Genomic DNA, 24,972 nt, shown 5'->3' with positions numbered 1-24,972 from the left:
AAATTGTTTTCTTGGTGTTTGAATTTTCTGCATAATTGTGTTTATCATGGTCTTTGGTTTAGACATGGTTTGATATTCATGGTTTCAATTTTAAGAATGTGTGAATTTCTTTTATCAAATTCGTGAAACTTAAGTAACTGTGCAAGCATTTTTAAGTTGTGCTATGATTGTGTGCATACTTCTAAAGATTGTAAAATCAATTAATATATTTAGGTGTATTTTATTTTTATTTTAAGTATAGGGATATTGGAGTATTCATGCTTCTGAGGCTGCGCAAGTTGATGATGAAGATATAGCAATGATGAACATTATCAGGTTTGATGATTGGGTCACCATTAAAATCTTAAACTAGACAATGATGGTGAATCTCTTATCCACATCTCTCATTGTTTACGTTTTTCTTATTCACTTTCAATTTTAAGTGGTGAATCCCTTATCCACATCTCTCATTGTTTAGGTTTTTCTTATTCACTTTCAATTTTAAATAAATTTTTACTTAAAACTTTGAAGAAACATTCAATGCTTTTTACAATAGGAATCAACTATGCTGATATAACAAATTAGCTTTGGCGTCATTGGCTCCATCTGACGAATCAATACCTAGCAGCTCTAGAAAGAAGAAGTCCAAGTGATCACTGCCATGTTCATGCAATACAAAATACACCATTGTTTCTGCCAGAAAGGGTATGATCAATTTGAAAATATTACATGTTTTTAATACTGTTGGAATCATAAACAGTGATTCAGGCTTGAAATATGTTTATTAGAAATTCTATTTACATCATGTATAGAAAGTAATTTGTACAAGGAAAAGTTATAAAGTAAATGCATAATATATTCCTAAGGTAATTGCAAAGAACAAAGTCAGACATTGGGCGTGATATTAGGGGGCAATCTGTCATGCTTTATATGTGGTAAATTAGCTCCTTGATTTAAGCATTGAGGCTGAGAATTTGGCTTCTGTTTGTTGCCATATTGGAATTGAGGCATGGGCTGCAAGTGTGCTTCATTACTTAATATAAATCTTTCGTCTTCTAATTTATATTTGATATTTGAATTGCCAATTATGTTGCTCCTTAAATGTTTTTGAAGTGATGTGGTTATACATTTTTTTTTAATCTTTTATAGGATTAAATTATTTTTGATCTTATTGATACCCTTCAGACTTCACTGTGAAGCTTAGAAAGATTAATGGGTTTGAGACTTTCTGTCAAATTTCTATACTCTCACTGTGACTTGAAATGTGTGAAGATCATTAGTAGGACAGAATAACTTACACAAAAAAACCATCAAGAGAGACGACCAATTATCCAAAAAAATTAACAATTTAAACTAAATTCCTCCCTTCCCTGCCTATTTTTTATGTGAATATTTATCTTTCAAGTGGTTTGTTCTTTAAAATGGAATTAAAAATTCAATGATTGAAGTGTGTTTAAGGGCCACTCTCACTTGATTATTTAGCAAAAAAGAATGTGGGTCTTACTTGACTTTATTCAATGTGAGTTTAATCTTTGTGCAATTAGGGTCAAGGACTTATCATCTGTGCAAAATGAACAATGTTGTATGTCGAATCGTTGAGATGAAAAAATATAGCATTTTTATTTTTATACAATATTGTCTAATAGTTGCTTCTTCTTTTCTCCGGCAATAGATTTAAACAATAATTCAATAAGTATGGGCACAGCTAACTAAACGGAAACTAAGAGATTTTATTAATCATTCAATTTCTTATTGGGGTGTACCTCTCTGTTGTTGCCTTTGGAAGGAGAAGCAAACATTTTTTTTTTATTGATCATATTTTATTAGAGAAGATGTCTAATAGAATGTTGTCTTTATGTAGTGCTTTTGGAAGGAGAGAAATGCTAAGAAACAAAGTCTGCAACAACATTGAAACAGATGAAAAATTTTCCTATTCTCAGGCAAATCATGGTCCTCACGGAAGCTTCAAAGTCTAAGAAAGGCAAATGGATTGGTGTTTCATTTTAGTGTAAGAATTTGAAAAAGTTCCAATATGTTCATGGGCTGTCAAAGTTGAAAAGTGCATAGGAAGACTACTGCTATATTGTTATCTTTGAGGGTTCTCCCTATCAAAGTCATGAGAGAATTTGTAGAACAAGCTTCTTTATTTTTTATTCTATATATATATATATATATATATATATTGGACTTTAGGTTTCATGTAAGGTATTTATTTTGTCTCATAGATGTTTGTTGTACTATGCTTGGCATATTTTTAAATTGGTACAAACTGTTGAAACATAAACTATTAGGACCTATAATACTTTTCAAAGTTGCTGTGTCAGGGCCTTAGGCCTTCACTTGGTATCAATTTGGTGGGCAGCAGGTGTTTGTTGAAAGTTGAGTATTGGCACTTGGTAGCTAAGTGGTTTGTAATGTTGTAAGTGGAACCTAAGTTTAATCAAGCACCATGGTCTTCTCTTTTGGTTCTTTGGGCATCTCTTCAAGTCTTAATTCTTTGCTGACATGCTCTTGCACTTTTGTTCCTAAGAGTTGGTTTGTCTCTGCCTCTCTTTCTTTATTGCATTCTGTAGGAATTTTGTTTCATTTTTTATTTCTCTGTCTCCATCTAAATGATTTTTAGTTTTGGTATTTGGCTCAAATAGTTATGATTGGTAGGAATAATTGTATTTGGTGAGTGATTAGTTTGTCAGATCTTATTGTCAAATTAGAGGCATTTATATTTTATGGTGATGACCTTATTATTTCAATTTGAGTTTTGATTCCAGGAGTCATGTGGATAAAACAAAGTATTTGAAGTAGTTGAGGTCTCAAAGGATATGCAAGATTCTAAAGAGAATTTACCATCTATCAATTTCAATGTCAAAATTCTAAGCTGCAAGTATAGGTGCATAATCCAAACTCTGTATGAGTAACAATGATTGTAGTTTGTGAACCAAATATGCTGTGAGAGATTGTAATAGAACTTGAAATTTCACTTTTAACTTTTAATTACAATTGCATTTTTGGTCCAGTTTATTGGTTTTTTTTTTTTTAACTATTTCTGTTAATAATATTATACTCAATCCATCTTTATTTAATCATCCTACTGTTTGAGACTTCCTGTTATAGAAAACACACAAATTTGAAATTCATACTTAAATTTAAGACCCTTGATAGGAAAAAATTATATTGGTTTAATTAATCATTAGCTTTTAGCTTTATTATTTGAGTTCTTAAAAGAGAAATAGTATTTTTCACTACAGTAAATAGTTTTTTTTCCCTGCGCATTGCGCGGGTCTGCGTCTAGTAAATAAATAAAAGAGGAAGATGTTTTATTGGCTTTTTAGAGACTAAAGAGATAAGTTCAAGTGGGTTTTAAACCCTAGCATACTACCCCACCAAGCCCACATCTCTGATGCCTTAAAATATAAGGAGGAAAAGATAAATTAGGGTTTTCATAAGAAGGGTTTCATTACTAAAGACGCTAAGAGGTGTATTTTTCCTTGGAGTTAATTGAAGAAGTAACCAATTGTTCCAGATATGATTTTTCATTTATTAGAATCAAAGAATTAAAAGAGTTAGTGATATGAAGATTTGTTCCAAAGAGATATCTTTTCCTAGAGTTTGGTTTACACTTTTGCGTTAGTCCTTGAATCCTAGGTTGCCATTGTACATGTTCTAGAACAAAAGCCAAAGTTATTAAATCCAGGAGTATGGCTTTTGTTATTTTTGAAAGATTATAAAGTATTTGGGCTGTTCATAAAAAAAAAAAAAAAAAGTATTTGGGCTACAATGATAATCCCACATATATCCAGTGTTATACCAAAATGTTTTTTTTGTTTTTACCGAACAGTTTATACCAAAATCCCACACAGTTTTCACACTAAGTTGCTCACATTTTGTTAAAGTCCAATTTCTGTGATTGATGGATTGATGGCCTTTGTAGTCTTTGCCTAGACTTTGACTAGTCCAAACACAATGAACCATTCAGGTTTAACACTTGTGAAACCCGGACCAGCCCTCACGATCCAACCGACTTAACCAGAATTATTTATCAAGACGGTTCTTTAAACCTCAAGAACCGGCTTATGCAAGAAAGTTAGTGAAATGTGCCAACCGCGGTTGAACCTCTTGGATTTCAAAATCATAAACGATTCTCACAGTCAGACCGTTAAAGGTTTTTTTTTGAAATTTTTTTGGTAGTTACACGCTTACAGCCATTGTTGAAGGCTGAAGCTTCAACCACCGTGAGATGCTATCAGACATGAGATCGCAGCCCCATCTTCCTATTCTTCTTCTCTATCTCGCTTGCACTCCCTCTTTGTGTTTTTGACGATGATGTTTCTTCATTTTCCCTCTGGAGTCTTCTTATTTTTTGGTAGATGGAGTCCTCTTTTTTGCTGCTTGCTTTACTGTCAACCGCCAATGCTTTACCGTCAAACACTTCTAGCTTTTGTATTTAACCTTTTTTAAATGCGCGAACATCCTGTAGGTTTTTTTTGTTTTTTATTTTTTTATTTTTATTCATAAATGGTGGACTATTCAAATGGGCTTGGGTAAAAAAAAAAAGTTTGCGTTGCCAAATGGGCTTGGCCATGGTCAGACAGATTAATTTATCTCTTAACCATTTTATTAGGTCTCAAAATAAAAATAAAAATTATTGGGTACTCAAATGAGCTTTGTCATGACTTAGGAGCTCTAACAAAAATTTTAAATATATATAAATAAATAAATATATGTGTGTGTGTGTGTACATTTAATTATTTATCTTTATTTTTAGATAAATTTTTAATTTTTACTAATTTAATATATTTATTTATATTTTAAATAATTATTAAATTAATTATGGCATCATCACGGTTCGACCTAAGTCTAACCTCCAAAACCTTGAACCTCACCTTTTTACAATTCATTACACGGTCTAAGTTTCAAAATCATGGTTGAAACTAAAAAAATACTTTATAAAAAGTGTCATAGGTACCTGTATTTACACGGCAACTGTGGACTAAACAATAAGGTAGGTTTTAAAGGTCATGCATGGTCAGCTACAAAAATTTGACTAGCCTATAATAAGAAAAAAATAAAAATAAAAGCCACGTGAGTGATCTATTGCCTAGTACCTATGAAAAGGAAAAGATAAAAACAAAACAAGTACAAAAAAAAAAAAAAAAAAAAAAAAAATTAAAAGTGAAATGGGAAATGGCCCAATTAGAAAACAAGGAAAGTGAGCCTGAAAAGTTGAAAAGTGGAGATGTCACCAGCGGAAAAGAGGGAATTTAAAGTGGGACGGAACGAGTAAAAAGAGCAAAAAGCTGAATAGTGGGCATGGTTGAACACAAAATTAGGAATTGTGGAGAAAAAACAAACTGACGCAAACTTCTCCATGAGCTGATCAGTTGAGAGGAAAATAAGGGCACAGTTTCTTTGGAATTTCTCTATAAATAGAGAGAGTCACGCACAAGAAAAAAGGGAAAGAGGTCAGAAACACAAAAAAGAGCAATTACACACACAGCAAAGACTGGTTGTGGTTGACAATGGTGTGGCTGGGCTGATTGTCGTTGTGGGTCATTAAGTTCAGTGGTGGGTTTAGGTGTTTTGCCTTGGGTGTGTTTGTTCGTGAAATGGGTTTTAATTAGTTGTGAGTATGGCTGTTTTGTGGTGGGTTTGGGTGTTTACGAGGCTTTTGCTTGTCTGTTGAGTGGAGAGAGGGGTGGATGGGCACATAGGGCCAGATAAATAATAATTAAAGTAGTATAATGTGTTGCACATGACACTGCTTTAATTATTGTACTACACATGGGATGTGTAATGTGCTTATGTGTACAAATGCACATGGTTGGGCAGTGGGCTGGCTCTACAACATAACAAATTAAAGTAGTATATGATGATTCCTTGATTATCAGTGGGTTGATAAGACTTGAACGTTGATCTTCGGGCTATCTCCTGTAATACCAAAGACACAGAATCAGAGGGGACCGGTGGTGACCGGCCAAAAATCCTCCGATGATCAAGTTAGTTACTTCGAACTCTCTGTAACGAAGAAGTATTCTCTTAAAAGTAAGAAAATGTCTGAATTACCTTTTTCTTTCATCGAAGAAGCCTTATATAGTGTGTGGAACGGTTATCTATTTGGTAACCGTTCCCAGTGTCGAGGAGTCCGGAGAATTGGGAGTAACCGCTGTGGAAGTTATTTAGGTCGGAGGGGCCGATGAACTCGTCCATCCATAGTGAGGATGGACGAGACCTTCATGAGGAGCTCGTCCACTTTTAGTCCATCCATAGCAAGGATGGACAAGACCTCCAGGATGATCTCGTCCACTTTTAGTGAAAGACGGACGAGATCATCTTGGAAGGCTTGCCGTTCATAAATGACAAGTAGATCTTAGAGGTATTAAGCTCGTCCATATACGGACGAGGGTCGCTGGTACGCTTGTTGTTGCTTCTGTCGTTGGACGATACATATGGACGAATTATGGACTTGGGATAATTTGTGACACCATCAGTATAAATATAATTAATGACAAAAAAATTAAAGTAATATAGTTTATTGTTAGGCTAAACAACAATAATTAAAGTAATATAATTAACCAATACACTATAAAAGAAAAATAAATAAAATTATATTAGGTTAAACACCAATTAATAATTTTATAATTAATGAAACAAAAATATAACAAATTATAGTTTATAAAAGACAAATAAATTAATAAAACAACTAAACAACAATAATTAATAATTTTATTAATATTTCAAATGAACTTATAGTTTATTGTTTATTCTTTTGTTTATGTATTTGCCTATTTTTTTTTTTTATTGTTGTTGTCAATATATAAAATTTTCTTTTTATTAGATTGTGTAATTTATGCTTGTTGAGGAACACTCTGGAAAAAATTCCTAGAGTTGCCATTGTAGTTGTGGTTGACGATGGTGTGGTTGGGTTGATTGTCGTTGTGGGTCATTAAGTTCAGTGGCGGGTTTAGGTGTTTTGCCTTGGGTGTGTTTGTTTGTGAAATGGGTTTTAATTAGTTATGAGTATGGCTGTTTTGTCCGATTCTTCTACAACTCCCATTGACTCCACCTCACTATACTTCCCAAGCTCTTTCATAAGCAAACTCAAGTCCTCTAATGACTCAACATGAGCAATAGTCATAAAAGCGGAGTAATTCCCTTCTCCATCATAGCTCTCTTCCGAGTTTGAATTGGAAGAGTCCGAATCACTAAGAGTTGTGGCATATGCCTTGCCCTTCATTCTCAAATAATTAGGACATTCTTTCTTGACATGTTCATGTCCATTGCACTCGAAGCAAGTGATTCCTTGAGTAGATTAAGACTTCTTCTCATCTTTCTTCCTAAATTCCTTCCTATCACCCTTGGGAGATGAAAAGTTTCCTTTATTGAAAGGCTACCCACTGTTGTTCATCTTCAGAAATTTTCGGAAGTTCTTTGCAAGGAATGCTACTTCCTTCTCCGCATCATCCTCTTCGAAGGAGTCGTCCATTCTCTCGGTGATGGTTTTAAGAGCAAGAGATTTGCTCGATTTATAAGAAGACAGTCCTAGCTCATATGTTTGGAGAGATCCAATTAGCTCTTGGATTTTGATCTCATCCAAGTCTTTACTCTCTTCTATAGCTGTGACTTTTGCTCGAAAACTCTCCGGTAAAGACATCAAAATATTTCTCACCACCTTAGAATCTTCAATCTTCTCCCGAGATTGAGCTTGGCAATTACAATTTCATTGAGCTTTCCATAGAAAGAATCAAAAGCCTCATCATCTCCCATCTTAAGCTCTTCCATATATGGTGGTAAGCATTTGGAGCTTCGGGTCCTTGACTTTCTTGGTATCCTCATAGGTAGTCTCAAGGATCATCTAAGCTTCCTTGGCTATCTCCACATGCGATATCCTGTGAAACTCATCAGGGGACACACCATAGAATATAGCATTAATGGCCTTACTATTCACATTAGCTAATGCAAGAGCTGCCTTGTCCCATTCGGACTTGGCAGTTGTGGGTTTAACATACACATTCTCAATAGAATCCCATACAGATCCATATATAGCACACAAGAAAGCCCTCATTCGAACCTTCCAAAAGGCATAGTTGCCTCCATCAAAGAATGGTGGGGCATTGAGAGATTGTGACCGGTCCATTACAAAGGATCAAGGATCACAGGTATTTAAACCACAGCGATAGTACTCGCTCTGATACCAATTGAATGGTAAAAAATGTGTGAAAACACAAGAGCTATTTCGACCCCCAAATTAAAGTTACGGATCGAATGATTTTACTCTAACTTACTACTAAGTGCGAAATAGAGTAAATGCGAGCAGATAAACAAACAAGCTACTCTAACCCATACATTATAACACAGCAGTAAAATGAAAGGTAAAAGAGTAGGGAAGAAGAATGCAAACACAAGATAACACGCCGATGTGTTATTGAAGAGGAAACCAAAGAACTCAGCAAAAAACCTCTTTGCTGCCCTCCAAGCAGTAATCGATCCACTAGACAATTAGTGGGGAATACATGGGTTAGCAAAAGACCCTTCAAGCCTAATATACCCAATGTACCTAAGCCCTCTAAGCTCCTACTCCAATAAGGCTTCTCAGAACCGTGCTTTGTCTAGCTCTTCGGATCCCGCAACAAGTACCATGTTACATCTGCCATCCTTGGCTTCTTCCAATGCTTCCCAGTAGCACCAAAATCTTACTTGACACTTTGAAAGGGTGTGGTAAATGTTTAGGTTATCAACCTCTCAATGATATGGAAATGGAGAGGTAGGAGTTGAGGAAAATCCACAAGCAATTGTGTAGAGGATTGTGGGTATAACAATCTCTAACTTTTAAGGTTTGTGGCTAGGGTTTTTTTTTTTAAGCACTCCTTAACTTTTGTGGTAATGTGGGTATATATAGTGTGAGTACAGAAAGTGTGTATCAGATAGCACAATCTGGCAAAACATAATGTTTTGTGAGTGTCTCGCGGGAGGGCCTTACCTGCGAGCTACTCATGAAACACAACGGTGTCCATCTATCCTAACTCTTCACATTCCAGTCATGTGCAGGGCACATGCATCATTTCGCAGGATGCTTAGTCGTGAGCTACTCGCGTAAACTCTTCTGTCTTCAATTGCTTAAATCTTCACACACACTCTCTCTCTATCACACAACCCTTACAATTAAATCACATAATAAATATAGGGTATAAAAGATTGAATAAAATTACAATCAAATTTGACACGGAATAAAAGCCAACAAAACATATAGTTGTAAATTACAACTTTACAAATACCGTTACCTTGACCTACATCCTTGGATTCCCTCTTACCCTTGTCTTGGGAATTATATTGAGAGAAAGCAGTCTGTTTGCGATCTTTATCTCCAGTTTTGACATTTGCATTTTTTATGAACTTTTTGAATTGTCTAGTGATATATGACTTTAGCTTGGTATCCTCATCATTGTCATCATTCTTGGTTTTCAAGGCCATATTCTTGCCTTTGCCACTTTTGCCAACTCTTGCTAACCCTAGTTCATAGGTTTGCAAATTACCAATCAATTCAATCAAAGGAATAGAGTCAAGATCTTTTGATTTTTCAATGGTGGTGATCTTGGCATGGAATCTCTTTGGAAGAGATCTGAGGATCTCTTTAACAATCTTAGGCTCCAGAATCTGTTCTCCAAAATTGAATGCTTAATTCACTATGTCCTTGAGCTTGGCATAGAATTCATCAAACAATTCATTCTCATCCATCCTCATTTCCTCAAAGCTAGTAGTGAGCCTTTGAAGTTTAGAGTTCTTAACAGCTTTAGTACTCTTATAAGTGTTCTGAAGTATTGTCCAAACTTCCTTGACATTGTCAGTCGAAGAGATTTTCTTGAATTCTTCATTTGTTGCAGCACTAAAAAGAGCATTCAGTGCCCTACTGTTAAAGTTGGTAGCCTTGATCTTGGTGTCATCCCATGTTGCAGGTGGATCTTCAGGCTTTTTCCAACCTACTTGAACTACTAGCTAGACTTTCTCATCTAAGGACTGCAAAAAAGCTCTCATGCATACTTTCTAGTATGCATAGTTAGTTCCATCAAATAAAGAAGGAATAATCAAAGATTGTTCACAATCTATAACAGCAGGGGTCAATGGATCACACAACAAAGATTAAAAACTAATCAGAGTGTGCCAGCTCTGATACCACTTTTTGGGTTAAGATAGCTTGACCCCGGTTAATTTATTCAATTACCTAAGTTGATTTATTATGTCAAATTACATGAAAATCGTGGAGGCACTAACAAATCACCAAATAAACTAAATGCAGCAAAAATAAATTGAACACGGTGATTTGTTGACAAATGAGGAAAATCTCGCAAGGCAAAAACCCCACTAGGTGATTTTAAGGCCATCACTCCCAAAAATCCACTAATCAATAATCAAGTGGTTACAAATATAAGAAATCTCACCAATTACCCTTGACCTATCCCAAAATACCAACCTACAGTTGAACCTTTGCTCCAATACCCAATTAGACTTGATCTTGTAGTAGCCTTCTTTCCTTTGATGCACAAACCTCCAATTTGTGACTAACCATTTGCATGGATCCCAAGTACATGACTAACTCCAGCAACTTGAACAGATGTTATTGGCTGCAAAGTTCTTTACTTCATCAACAATGAAGATCTTAAAGCACTTGGTTACAAAATTCTATGACATACAAACACAGTAACTTTTCACGGAGAAAATAAGTCTCCTAGTCTTTGTATTCGTGTGTGACAGCCTTTAAAATAAACCTTATATATGTCTAGGGTTGTGAGAAAAGAAACCCCAAACAAATATGCAAGGCTGGGTCAAATTTCAGATCTGGAAATTCTGAAATCATAATTCTCGATAGATCGAGCTGTAGTCGAGCTATCTGTCAAGACTTAATGAATAGCTTTTCTTCACTTATTTGTTGGACTAATCTTCATGTCTTTAATACTTGATTTGAACAACATGTTTCTTGAAGTACTAAACCCATCTTAGATTTACCCAATTATAAGTAAAATGCATTTTGTCAAAAGATTAGCTAATTGCACAAAATATGACCCTAACACTCTCCACTCACATTCACCATTAGGTAGGAAAGTATCCGTCGGGTTATCCAATACCGACGATAGATCACACTTAGTCTTATGCCATTTGCATGTTCTCCACTTATACATCCCCATATGGAAAGCACTTGCACACCACATCCAAAGATTATTCTACATATTCGTATCCTCTCATATCTTTCCTACAAGGAAAGATCCTTCGTTTATAGGATGTTCATCAACCCTACACCCCTATGTAAGTACCAATTCTCCTCTTCTCCACAATACATAAATTTTCCTAACTCTTACACTTTTGAGTTATTGGAGATTCTTCTATTATTAACTTAACTTTCAGAGGGTTTTTAGCTAGCACCCCATTGATGCTCTCTATAAGGGTAGTTTTTTTATACTTATATAGCCAGGTCTAAGCATTATGGATCGATGAATGAAGGAAAATTGGAGTTTAAAATTTTTGGTAACTTTGTTTTGTTAGGGTAGCTTGCATGGAGGGTTTTGTGTTTGTCCTGGAAAAATAGATTATGTATTAAAGTCCTCACCGCTAAGTATAAGGTGGGGCAATAATTGGCTGAGAGCAGGGGTAGCTAAGTTTGGAAAGGGTCAACCTTTTTTGTTTGGAAAAGAGCTTTTGTAAAATTGTGGGAAAGATAGACAAAAGGTTGCAACTAAATGAAAATATTTGCTTATTTCCAAAAAGGATAAAATTGTTTGATTTTAAATTTTAGGAGAAAATTTGTAACACATACTCCCTAACATAAAAAAAAAAAAAAAAAAAAAAAAAAGCTTTTTTTCTCATAGTAATGATAGAATTTTGTAACAAATATTCTAAGGTTGTATTTGGAAACTTGGATTTAGATTTAGATTTGAATTTTAAATTAATAGATTTGAAATCTCTTGATTTCAAATTCATTAATTTTAGAAATTATTTTAAATTCAAGCATTTTAAAGATATAAAATTCTTAGTAGATTTGTCAAATCCAAATCCTTGACAATTTTTAAACCGTCCAAAAAGATATTTGAATTTCAATTACCTAAATCCAAATTCAAATGTCCAAATCCTATTATTCAAACACACCATAAAAATATTGATTTAGAAAATAATTTAGAAAAAAATGATATTAAAAAGTGATATTAAAAACTTTTTAAAAATAATTTATTAATAATTTTTCTAAAATAACACACTAACCTACTCGTAATAATATATAATAGTATTATAATATAACATTATTATCATATATGTTAATTAATTTCATATTAGTTTAGGAACTATTTTTAGAAATTTTTTATTAAAAAAGTAACTAATATTTTTGACAATTTTTTTATATCTTTCATAAAAATAATATTAAAACTTCTTTAAAATAACACCAAATACATAAAATATATCCCTCCGAATTGAGCCACGTGTTTTATTACCTGTGCTGCACCTACAAAATGTGATTGCTATCCAGTCATTCTTGTTCGGCAAGCACTGTTGTTACTTTCAATTCAGCCAAATAAAAAATGCTAGTTATGCCTTCCGGATAGCTGTACATGTGGAAGTGGACTGTGGGACATTGTAGGTAGTCTATAGTTTGGGGACTATGAAAAGAGGCTTTTAACGAGACATTAATATAGATTTCCTGTGTCTGCTACAGAAGAATTCTTATTTTATTTATTTTTTTTGTTGCTTTTTGGGAAAAATTAACTAATGTACCAGATTTAAAAATTATTTTTAAAATTTTTTATGTAAAAATAAAATAATTATTTTTTAATGATTTTTAAAGTTAGATTGTGTTTACTGAAATTAAAATTTTTTACTGAAACTACTGTAGATAAAGGTAAAAGTTAGTTAAAATAGTATAATGAGACGCATAAATAATACCAAAAACTGCAATAAGACCCATGAATAGTAACAAAAATAAATTGAATAATAAAATAAACCGACTTTTTCAACTGGAGCCAAATGCACTTAATGAAAGTTTTAAAACATTAATTTAGAATATATTTTTATAAAATTTTTATCGAAAGAAGTAAAAGTAATAATTTTTTTAGAAACTATTTAATGTATGCCTTTAAGGCACAAATTAATTATTCATTTTACAAATTTTTTTATGAAAAATTAAAAAAAAATATTTAAAAGTTAATCACTTAATTTTTTGTTTTCCCATAAAAAATTTTCTTAACATGGTTTAGTAACATATACCATAAATAAATATGAAACTCTATTAACAATTGGAAAATGTTATAATGCCTAATAAGAATGATTTATTGTACGTTTAGCAAAATCGGTTTTCTTCGCTAGCGAAAGGTGGTTCCGCTCCATCTTCTCCTAGGTCGTAGAATAGTCGTCCCTTCCTTGGAAGGCGTCTCTGTATCCTGAGGTAACAGGTTTACCTTCAAGGTTTAGTGGTTTTTCCTTTCTTTCGGGGCTGGGGAAACACTTTTTTTCTTTGTTTTATTCTTGAGTTTTGTATTCGTTGTCGGCTGTTTCTAGCTTTTTTCAGATTGATGGAGGAGTTAGCAAAGTCTTGGAGTTGTCTTACTCTCTCGGACGTGGAGGGTTCTCAAGTTAGTATCACAGAGGAAGAAGCAATTCCAGAGTTCGTACTTGCAGCAAAATTTCTCACCAAGAGGGCTTTGAATGTGGAGGCTATTGCCAAAACATTTACACCCATATGGAGGATGAAAAATAGTTTTAGGGTGACAAAGGAGAGTGACCACGTGGTGCTCTTTAGTTTCGATAACCAAATTGATCTGGAGCAAGTTCTTAATACAGAACCATGGAGCTTTGATAAGCACCTTATGGTTTTGCATAGGTACGACAAACAGGTTGAGGTATCAGAGATTGATTTTAATACGGTGGCTTTCTAGATACAGGTACACGAATTACCAGTTCGGTTTCAAACAAGGGTTGTGGCGGAAAAGATCTGTGGCACTGCTGGTGTGGTAGACAAAAACACGAAGGAAGGTGACAGTATGGGAGATGGTTTTGTTTGAGTAAGAGTCAAGGTGGATATTTCAAAACCTTTATGCAGGGGCTGTGTGGTTTCTTCGGAGAATGGGAAGGAAATCTGGGTTTCTTTTAAGTATGAGAGGCTGTCAAACCTATGCTACTGGTGCGGCAATCTCACACATGACGATCAGGATTGCGAGGTGTGGATTGAGAGTGGTGGCACGTTACCATCTGAAGCACAACAGTATGGTGCATGGATCAGAGCTTTACCGTTTGTGCGATCAAAAAGAAGCTCTGTCTCTGTTCCAGGTTTCTACAAGCAAACGACTATAGGTTCAAGTACACCACTACCACAAAGCAGCTTGCAAAACCACGGGTGATGATTCGACGAGGGGGTTCGGTGCCGAAGATTATCAGGTTTGGAAAAGGGAGTGAGACGCCAAATCAGGATGGAAATAAATCTCCTGATTTTCAGGAGACAAATCCGGTAGAATCCATGCCTTTCCATACAAGTTCACACGTGGATATTGAAGTCAATGCTGGTAATACGGATCAGATTAAAGGGAGCCTATCTGCTGAGTTTTTTGAAGAGAAATTAGAGGAGATTAATCGGGATTTGACCAAATTTGACACGGCAACTGAATTTCAGTTCAAATCAAACTCTCCCACGGGTAAGGAAAATATTTTGGAATCAATGACATTTAATGAAATTTACACAAAGGCCACTCAAGCATGTGCAACACCATCAGGCAGTAACCATGCACCATTATCTGTTCTACCCGATACTTCACAACTCAACATAGGGAATGGAGCTACCTGGAAACATCAAGTGAGGTATACCACAGGCACAAATGTTATCATGGAAGATGCAGTGAGTTCAAAGCAGAGTGCTCATCCTACTGGGGGTCAGCCGGAGTTATAGAAAAAAAAAGAAAATTGTTTCTCGGGTTGGCAAAGGTGACAAAGAGATATTGGTGGAGGCTGGTTCCCAGCCCGCTAGAACCAATGAGTCTTTTATGTTAGAACTATCGGGAGCTTGGGAACCAATGTACAGAAAATCAGCTTGCAGAAATAGTGTGGCAAAAGATCCCTCTATTGTGTTTTTAGCCGAGACATGGACGAATGAAGTTAGGCTAATTTTCATTCAAGATCGTTTGAAGTTTAAGCACAGATTTATTGCAACTAGGAGAAATAAATCAGGAGGTTTAGTGATGTACCGGAAGGAGGAGTTTGATTTAACTATAGAGACTTTTTCAAAGATCCATATTGATGTCACAATTTGCAAAAATAAGGAAGGGGAGTGGAGATTCACATGTTTTTATGGAGAACCAGACACACAACTCAGACATGAAGCTTGCGCACGTTTGAGAAATCTGAAAACACGAAGTCATGCACCTTGGCTATGTGCGGGAGATTTTAATGAAGTTACAAAGCAATCTGAAAAATTGGGTGGTAGAACGTGGCCTCATAGTCAGATGCAAGCTTTTAGAGATGTATTGGATGAGTGTGGTTTTATGGACCTTGGGTTTGTGGGATCAAAGTTCACATGGCATAAGCATTACGATAATTTCACAGTATGGGAGAGATTAGATAGGGCAGTGGCAAACAATGAGTGGTTTTCTTTGTTTCCAGATACACAAGTTCATCATCTTGATGTTACCACTTCAGATCATAAGCCCTTGTTAATCATTCCGGATAGAATGGACTATAAACAACAGAGGCCTTTTCGTTTTGAGCAGATGTGGATGAGTGAACCGGGGTGTGGGGCAACAATTGAGACATGAGAGAGTGATAAAAAAAGTGGATAAGTGCAAGAAAAGCCTAACCAAATGGAGTAAGACTTGTTTCCGGAATGTGAGACAGGAGTTGGAACAAAAGACTAAAAAACTAGCTCAGGCCGAGAGGGTAGCATGCAGTGGGGGTTCGGTGATACTGATAAAGAAATTAGAGAAAGAAATAAATGTACTCGATAAAGAGGCATAGATGTGGGGGCAACGGGCTAAGGTGCAATGGCTGAAAGATGGGGATAGGAATACGACGTTTTTTCATAGCAAAGCCTCACAACAAAGAAGGAAAAACTACATCAAGGGGTTGTATGATAATGAAGGTCAATAGTGCACTAATCCTAGCTGAATGGAGGAGATTGTGTTTGAGTTTTATTAGGCTCTTTTCACTTCCCAAAACACGGAGAATTTTGATGAGATTTTGGCTCAAATACCCCAGGTTGTAACAGATTATATGAATAATGATTTGATGGCAGAGTTCCAAAAAGAAGTAGAGACAGCTCTTAAGCAGATGGCTCCTCTGAAATCACCTGGACCGGATGCAATGCCACCCATTTTCTACCAACATTATTGGTCTTTGGTGGGCAATGATGTGGTTGATGATATTCTGTATCTCCTTAATTCGAGTAATCTCCCTCCATCTTTGTGTCATTCTTTCATAACTTTAATCCCTAAAGTTCATAGTCCTGAATATATTTCACAATATCACCCTATAAGTCTCAGCAATGTCTTGTACAGAATTTTTTCAAAAGTTTTGGCTAATAGGTTGAAGAAAATTCTTCCCAACCTAGTGTCGGAACAACAAAGTGCTTTTGTGAAGGACAGATTGATTTCTAACAATATTCTGGTGGCTTTCGAAACCCTCCAATATATGAGGAACCATAGTTCAGGGGAGACGGGGTATATGGCACTTAAACTAGAAATGGGCAAGGCGTATGATAGGGTGGAGTGGTTGTATACGGAGAAATTGATGAAGAAGATGGGTTTTGGAGACACTTGGGTAAATCTGATGATGCAATGTATTTCAAAGGCTACTTATTCTGTTTTAATTAATGGAGAGCCACATGGTCACATCACACCTTCAAGGGGGCTGCGCCAAGGAGATCCTTTGTCTCCTTACTTATTCTTATTGTACACGGAAGGGTTTCATGGTTTGTTGAGAAAAGCTGAGGAGAATGGAGATATAAGGGGTGTTTCTATTTGTAGAAGTGCACCAAAGCTAACACACCTTCTTTTTGCAAATGACAGCCTTATTTTTTGTAGGGCAAAAATTAATGAGTGTGAGAAGCTTTTGGAGATCCTAGCCACTTATGAGCAAGCATCGGGGCAACAAATAAATAGAGATAAAACTACTCTATTTTTTAGCAAATCCACTTCCCATCAAATGCAAGCTTCAATTCAAGCAGCCCTTGGAGTACCCGTGGTCAAGTAATATGAGAAGTATTTGGGATTGCCAAGTTTCATAGGGCGAAAAAAGAAGGATAGCTTTGCCAACATTAAGCAAAGAGTCTGGAAAAAGCTCCAAGGGTGGGAAGGCAAGTTCTTATCACAAGTGGGGAGAGAAATTTTAATTAAAGCAGTGGCTCAGGCATTACCTACCTACACTATGTCATGTTTCAAACTACTAGTTACTCTCTGTCATGACATTGAGGGTCCGTTTGGATTGAGCTTATTGTTGTTGAAACTGAAAGCTGAAAACTGAAAACACTGTTGCAAAATAATTTTTAAATGTGTAAATAGTACCGTGGGACCCATTTTTAATATTTTTTAATACGTGAACAGTGTCAGCACAGTGCGTGAACAGTGTATTCACTATTCATAACAGTAAAATTTGTCCCCCAAAGTCAACAAATGGGGGCCAAAAAAAAAAAAAAAAAGGAGAAAACGTGAACTGGAGAAAACGCAAATGCAGAAACGCAGAGCCCAAACGCCCTCTGAAGCTCTTATTCGAAAATTTTTTTGGGGGCAGCGAGGAGATAGTCGAAAGGTGCATTGGGTAAGGTGGGAAGAGTTATGTAAGCCAAAGGAGCAAGGAGGGATGGGATTCAAGGATTTGTCCCATTTTAATGATGCTTTGCTCGCTAAACAAACTTGGAGACTTCTACATGATAAATCCTCACTGTTTTACCAGATTTTTAAAGCGAGATTTTTCCCAAATTGTTCAATCATGGAGGCCACTTGTCCAAGCTCGGCATCCTATGCATGGAAGAGTATCATTAAAGGGAGAGATGTGATTAAACGTGGAGCTATTTGGAGAATTGGAGATGGGAAGTCAGCTCATATTTGGGGGGATAGGTGGTTGCCACAAAAACATTCAGCACTAGTTTTATCTCACGGATAGATGTTTTGGCTGAAGCAAAAGTCCAAAGCTTGATTAATGAAGAACAAAGATCCTGGAAGACTGAGTTAATTGATGAAACCTTGCTAGAATATGAGGCAACATTGGTGAAAAGCATTCCCCTTTGCCTCACCGAGCAACCGAACAAACTAATTTGGCCTCACAGTGCAAATGGAGCCTACACAGTCAAGTAGGGTTATCGGTTTCTGGATACGGAATTTCAGAATCAACAACCGTGTCAGTCCGATCCTTTGATGCTCAAGCCACTATGGAAGGGGATATGGGGTCTCAACGTGCCAAGCAAAGTAAAAAATTTAGTTTGGCGAGCTGCGAAAAACTCACTCCCCACGAAGAAAAATTTAATTAAAAGAAAGGTGTTAACTGATGACCACTGTGGTCATTGTAAGATGCAGCAAGAAGACACACTCCATGCTCTATACCTCTGTCCGAAATTGGAGGAAATTTGGCTCTCGGTACAAGTTTGGAACCAGCGTAGTCTAAGGAAAACAAAGAGCTTTGTTGATCTTATGGGATGCATTTTGGCAGAGAACAGGGATTCAAACCTGTTTGCTATGGTTGTATGGGCTGTATGGAAGAGACAGAATGATATGAGGGTTGGGAAAAGAGGTGAAAATCTACCAAACTTGGTGTAGCTAGCTCAAAATAGGTTACATGATTTTTTGCTACACAATTCTGCAGCAACAGCATCTACGGGCAGACCTCCAATGCAGTGGCAGCCACCAGCACACCAACAGTACAAGATTAATTTTGATGGGGCACTTTCAAGGATGAAACCAGGCCAGAATAGGGGTGGTGATTAGGGACAGCAAGGGGGAGGTGATGGTCTCCTTGGCACAGCGAATTCCACTGCCTAGTACAGCTATTGAAGTTGAGGCCTTAGCAACTAGGCGTGCAATGGAGTTGGCATTGGAAACTGGTCTCAATAAGGGGGTGTTGGAGGGTGATTCATTGATCCTCATGAGCGCTCTGAAGTCAAACTCTCATAGCCTTGCACAGTTCGGTCATATTATCAATGATATACAGTACTTAGCCTCTAAGTTCTCCATTATTTCTTTTTCTCATGTAAGGAGGCATTGTAATACTGTAGCTCACTCGATTGCGAGGCGGGCAATTTCTTTTTCAACATTACAAGTCTGGATGGAAGATGTACCACCAAAGATTGCAGATGTACTTCAGGTTGATTTTCATAGCCTTAGTTGAATAAAAATCTTCTGATGTGGATTCTCAAAAAAAAAAAAAAAAAAGAATGATTTATTGTGATGTCCATCTAATAAGAACTTGTATAAATTTATGAGGTGATTAAAAATAGTACTGAAATGATAAAATGAAACTTAAAAAATTAACTATATTGACTCTATATTCTCTAAAATTGCTTAAGTGGCAACTTACGGTTAACGTACCATTAAGAATTATCTTAAAAGTACTAGTTTTGTTTTATCCATTTTCTATATTCAATGTCTTTCCTCAAATTGAATAGATCAACTCAAATTGAATAGATCAAATCACAGTTTTTATTACCCAATGTGACGTGCGGTAATGTGACGAATGATTGGGAGAAGAGAGAGACGCAACTATTGTTGGTCAATATAATTGGTAACCTTTTTTAATAATGTTTTCATGCAAAAAGAAAAAAGAAAAAATCTTATTACAATACCATGTGCGCCATCATTTGTCTTGTTGGGCTCGGCTTAGCAATGAAAGCACCCTTCTTCCAATTATCTTCAAGCATCTTTATATTTGGGATAATATACTGTATCGAGCAGTTTATATCAATTGTACTCGATTCTCCAATATATATATATCACGTGTACTCAAGTGCTATATATCAAACTTAAATCCTCGTATCAATTGAAAAGTGTGGATGCCTCCTTTTTTTTTTTTTTTTTTTCCAAGAAAAAAAGTGTTGATGACCACTTGAGAAGTTCATATTCATCTTCGTATTTCCGTGTCTTACTAATTATTTCTTTTATTTAATAATACGTGATCAACATAAAACTCTGTCCAAATTCAAGCTCTGTCCAATTTATAAAAGGTAGTTGTTTTCACTGTGTCTTTCAAACCCAAAGGATATTTGTGTGACATATTAGTAATTGTACCATCTAATATATCTATTATCACATTGATTCTATCTAAAATCATAGAATTTATTTAATGGATTAAAAATCCTATGGTTTCATGCTAAATATTATATAGGGTAATATTGCTAAACATACTCAATATTATTATATTTATATGTCGCATATTGTTGGGCTCTGTGGAGCCTAGTTTTGTTTGATCCAGTTCAACGACCCAACCCGACCCGAATAATATTGCGTGATTTTTAATGGAAGATTTATTGAGAAAAAACACACTTTGTACTTTTCCCTGATAATAGTGAAATCCCTGCAACTCTGTGGACGTAGATAAATTGCCAAACCGCGTAAGTATTGTCTTGTGCGTGTGATTTTTTTTTCTTTAGCGTGTGTTTTTTCTCTATTTTTTTTGTTTCTCATAAGTTGGGATTTCGGTTAAATTCCCTACAACTGGTATCAGAGCCTAGGGTTAGGTTTGAGTGGGAGAAATGACAGAGGAAGCAGAAAAGGCGTCTGGAATAGAAAAGTTCGATGGCACAGACTTTGGATTTTGCAGGATGCAAATCGAGGATTACCTTTATGGGAGGAAGTTGCATCTGCCGCTTCTAGGGGAAAAACCTGAGGCTATGAAGGCTGAGGAATGGGATCTTCTTGACAGACGGGTACTGGGAGTTATCAGGTTAACTCTGTCTAGGTCTGTTGCCCACAATGTTGTAAAAGAGAAGACCACAGCAGATTTGATGAAGGCTTTGTCTAGTATGTATGAAAAGCCGTCAACAAACAATAAGGTGCATCTGATGAAGAAACTGTTCAATTTGAAGATGGGAAAGAATGCATCAGTAGCACAACATCTAAATGAATTTAACACTATCACAAATCAATTGTTGTCTGTAGAAATTGATTTTGATGATGAGATTCGTGCTCTGATCATCTTGGCTTCTCTGCCAAACAGTTGGGAGGCAATGAGGATGGCAGTAAGCAATTCTACAGGAAATGAAAAGCTCAAGTACAATGATATACAAGATTTAATTTTGGCTGAAGAGATTCGCAGGAGAGATGCAGATGAAACCTCAGGATCTAGTTCTGCCCTAAACCTTGAGACAAGAGGCAGAGGTAATGACAGAAATTCAAATCGGGGCAGATCAAAATCTAAAAATTCTAATCAGAACATAAGTAAATCTAGATCAAGCCAACAAGTACAATGTTGGAACTGTGGGAAAACAGGTCACTTTAGGAGGCAATGCAAAAGTCCTAAGAAGAAGAATGAAGATGATTCTGCTAATGTTGTAATAGAAGAGGTACATGATGCATTACTTCTTGCAATAGACAGTCCACTTGATGATTGGGTTTTGGACTTAGGAGTTTCGTTTCATACCACTCCACATCGAGAAATCATACAGAATTATGTTGCAGGTGATTTTAGTAAGGTGTATTTCGCTGATGGTTCAGCCTTGGATGTTATAGGTATGAGAGACGTCCGGATATTGTTGCCCAATGGATCTATTTGGTTACTGAAGAAGGTTTGACATATTCTTGACCTAAGGAGAAATTTGATTTTTGTTGGACAACTTGATGATGAAGGACATGCAACACTATTTGTTGGTGGTACTTGGAAGGTTACAAAGGGAGCTAGGGTATTGGCTTGTGGAAAGAAGACTGATACTCTATATATGACCTCAAGTCCAAGAGACATAATTGCAGTTGCTGATGCAAGTATTGATACAAGCCTATGGCATCGCAGACTTGGTCACATGAGTGAGAAAGGGATGAAGATGCTGCTGTCAAAAGGAAAACTACTAGAATTGAAGTCTATTGATTTTGACATGTGTGAAAGTTGCATCATAGGAAAGCAGAAAAATGTGAACTTTTTGAAAACTGGTAGGACACTGAAGGCTGAAAAATTGGAGTTAGTATACACTGATTTGTGGGGGCCTTCTCCGGTTGCATCCCTTGGAGGTTCAAGGTACTACAACACTTTCATTGATGACTCAAACAGAAAGGTATGGGTTTATTTTCTGAAAAATAAATCTGATGTATTTTAAACTTTTAAGAAGTGAAAGGCCATGGTTGAGACAGAAACAGGTTTGAAAGTAAAATGTTTGAAGTCAGATAATGGAGGTGAGTACATAGATGGAGGGTTTAGTGAGTATTGTGTTGTATAGGGAATTAGGATGGAGAAGACCATTACTAGGACACCACAGCAGAATGGTGTGGCTGAGTGCATGAACAGAATTCGCAATGAGCATGCTAGAAGTATGAGGTTGCATGCTAGACTACCAAAAACTTTCTGAGCTAATGCTGTTAGCACTGTAGCTTACCTGATAAACCGAGTTGGACTTTGTGGAGCCTAGTTTTGTTTGATCCGGTTCGACGACCCGACCCGAATAATATTGCATGGTTTTTAATGGGAGATTTACTGAGGCATAGGGTTTGATTGTGGATGGTGTTGCCGTGTTTTTATTAAAGAGAAAAAAAATTGTAGCTGAACTTTGTACTTTTCCCTGATAATAGTGAAATCCCTACAACTCCATGGACGTAGGCAAATTGCCAAACCACATAAATATTGTCTTGTGCGTATGATTGTTTTTTCTTTGGAGTGTGTTTTTTCTCTCTCTTTTTTTGGTTTTTTTTTTTTTTTTTTTTTTTTTTTTTTTTTTTCTCACAGGTTGGGATTTCGGTTAAATTCCCTACACATGTCTATTAACATGATATACATCATTGCATACCCATCGCATTATAGTCTCTTCACAAGTGTAAGTTCTTGTATGGTAGAGAGTAAGAGTTAGGATTCCACAAGAGTTTCACACACATATACATTCAGATTATGTTAGAATGAGATTTCTATCTCAGATTAAAAAATATATATATATATATATATACATACAATTTGATAAAAAAATATATATATATATACATGAGTCTAATGTCATGCTTTATATTGATTGTCTGACAATGAGAGAGGAGAAGAGAGACAAACCAAATCACACCATCATCAATCCATATCGCCACACCCACCAAAAACACCATTGCACTACCTCCAGACTAGATCGCACAATCATTGATTGATGAGAATGCAAAATGTCATATTTTTCTCCCTTAATGTTTAGTCTTTTATATTTATTTGGTGTCTAAATTTACTCATTATTCTTAAATTTTGATTTAGGATGCAAATGGAGGTATTAAGTGCATAATGTAGCTAATTGGGTGATTCTGGACAACTTTGATATCACTTTGTAATCTGGGCATAACTCTCTCATCCAAGCTCCGATTCAGATGATTCAAGATGCTATGGAACACCAAGACAAATCTCTACAACTTTCATGTTTTGAGTTTTGAGAGATACCGGCTGCATTAAGGTCAAAATCGGGCTTGAAATTGCTGCACCTGCACTGTTGACGTTCTGAAATGTTCCTTTGCCTGCAATTCTACTACACATATCTGATGTGGTTTATTTTTGGAAACTTCCAGATCTGATGCACGAAAATTCCAGCTGAAAAACACCACTTTACCAGTTATATTTGGACTTTGTTTTATTTTTAATATTTTTCCTTAATTAGTCAAATTTGGATATTATTATTAAGAATATTTTTAGGAGATTTTGTAGGCTTGGGAAAGGGGGAATTAAGGTCTAAAATGGGGAGGAGAAATCAGAATTGGACACACACGCCTCTCTCTCCCCTCTTCTTTGATTTTCTCCTTTGAGTTTTCATCATAGCCTTGCGTGGCTAAAACTTTTATACTTGGTCAAAGGAAACTAAAGCCTTGGAATCAATAAAACTGTGAGATCTAATTTGTTTTTATTGTTCAATTTATGCTTTGAATATCGGATGTTCTTCTGTGCCTATTTTCATGATTGTCTTGTTTAATTACTAGGAGGCCTACTAGTTTATTATTTGTTGCAATCTACTGCTAGGTTAGATATCAAATCCATAATTGTTTGATCTCTCTAACTTGTGAAACAACTAAGATTTAATGATTTGCTACGTCAGAAATTATTAGATCTTAGGAAGAATGCTCGACTAAATTAAACACAACCGCTTATGCTTGTGCTGTTTAGTTTCATTGATCTCTCTAATTCTTAAGGCTGCTACTAGATTAAACCTTTAGCGCTTGTCTTAGGTTGTTTAATAGTTAGGGTTTATTAGATCGCTTGTTTTCTAATTAACTACGACTAAGGAGAGATAGGAAAATAGTTCCAACGGTGAGTATTCAAAGTGTGAATTGATATATACTTGCGTCAATGATTAGTTGTAAAATTTCGATCGTGGATGTTGACTTAGACCAAGGTTTATTCTCTTGATTGATTTCAATACTTTAATTTGAATTGTTCCTTAGTTGTTGTTGTTGTTGTTGTTTTTTTTTTTTTTTTTTCTTAAAATTGTTTTCATTATACTCAACCCCCCCCCCCCCCTTTCCTTGTTCACATAGCATAAAACCAGGCTAGATACTCTTCGTGGGAACAATCTTTACTCGCACTACTACATATATTTTTAGGAGTATAGGTTTTATTTTTTGTTGTGTGTGACAGCACACCAAATTTTGGCGCCATTGCCGAGGAGAGATTCTAGTTGATTTTTTGTGCTTCTTGTGAACCTTATTTCATTCTTGAAATTTTCAACCAAAAAAAAAAAAATCGTTAGTTTTTGATAATTACGGTTTTGGTAGAATTCTAATTGCAGTAGAACTAGGCCTTAATAGTATAGTTTTCTGAAGGTAAACAATGTTCTGAGCAAGACTAGTTAATCTTATGGATTACTAGACCCACCTCTTGAGACCAGATTCCACTGTTTTC

The 24,972-nt window shown here is 35.8% G+C and overlaps 1 long non-coding RNA gene and 1 pseudogene across 1 annotated transcript; both read left to right on the top strand.

Annotated features, from left to right (window-relative positions):
* LOC126720519 (protein SUPPRESSOR OF K(+) TRANSPORT GROWTH DEFECT 1-like) overlaps positions 1 to 24,972 on the top strand; it is a 94,852-nt pseudogene that overhangs the window by 33,244 nt on the left and 36,636 nt on the right.
* Positions 540 to 2,161, top strand: LOC126720521 (uncharacterized). Its single transcript, XR_007653473.1, has 2 exons — positions 540 to 684; positions 1,841 to 2,161. It is a non-coding gene; the product is annotated as an uncharacterized LOC126720521 (long non-coding RNA).

This window comes from Quercus robur, chromosome 4 (genome assembly GCF_932294415.1).
Source record: "Quercus robur chromosome 4, dhQueRobu3.1, whole genome shotgun sequence".
In the NCBI taxonomy this organism is placed as follows: Eukaryota; Viridiplantae; Streptophyta; class Magnoliopsida; order Fagales; family Fagaceae; genus Quercus; species Quercus robur.
This window is presented reverse-complemented; position numbering and strand designations above follow the sequence as displayed.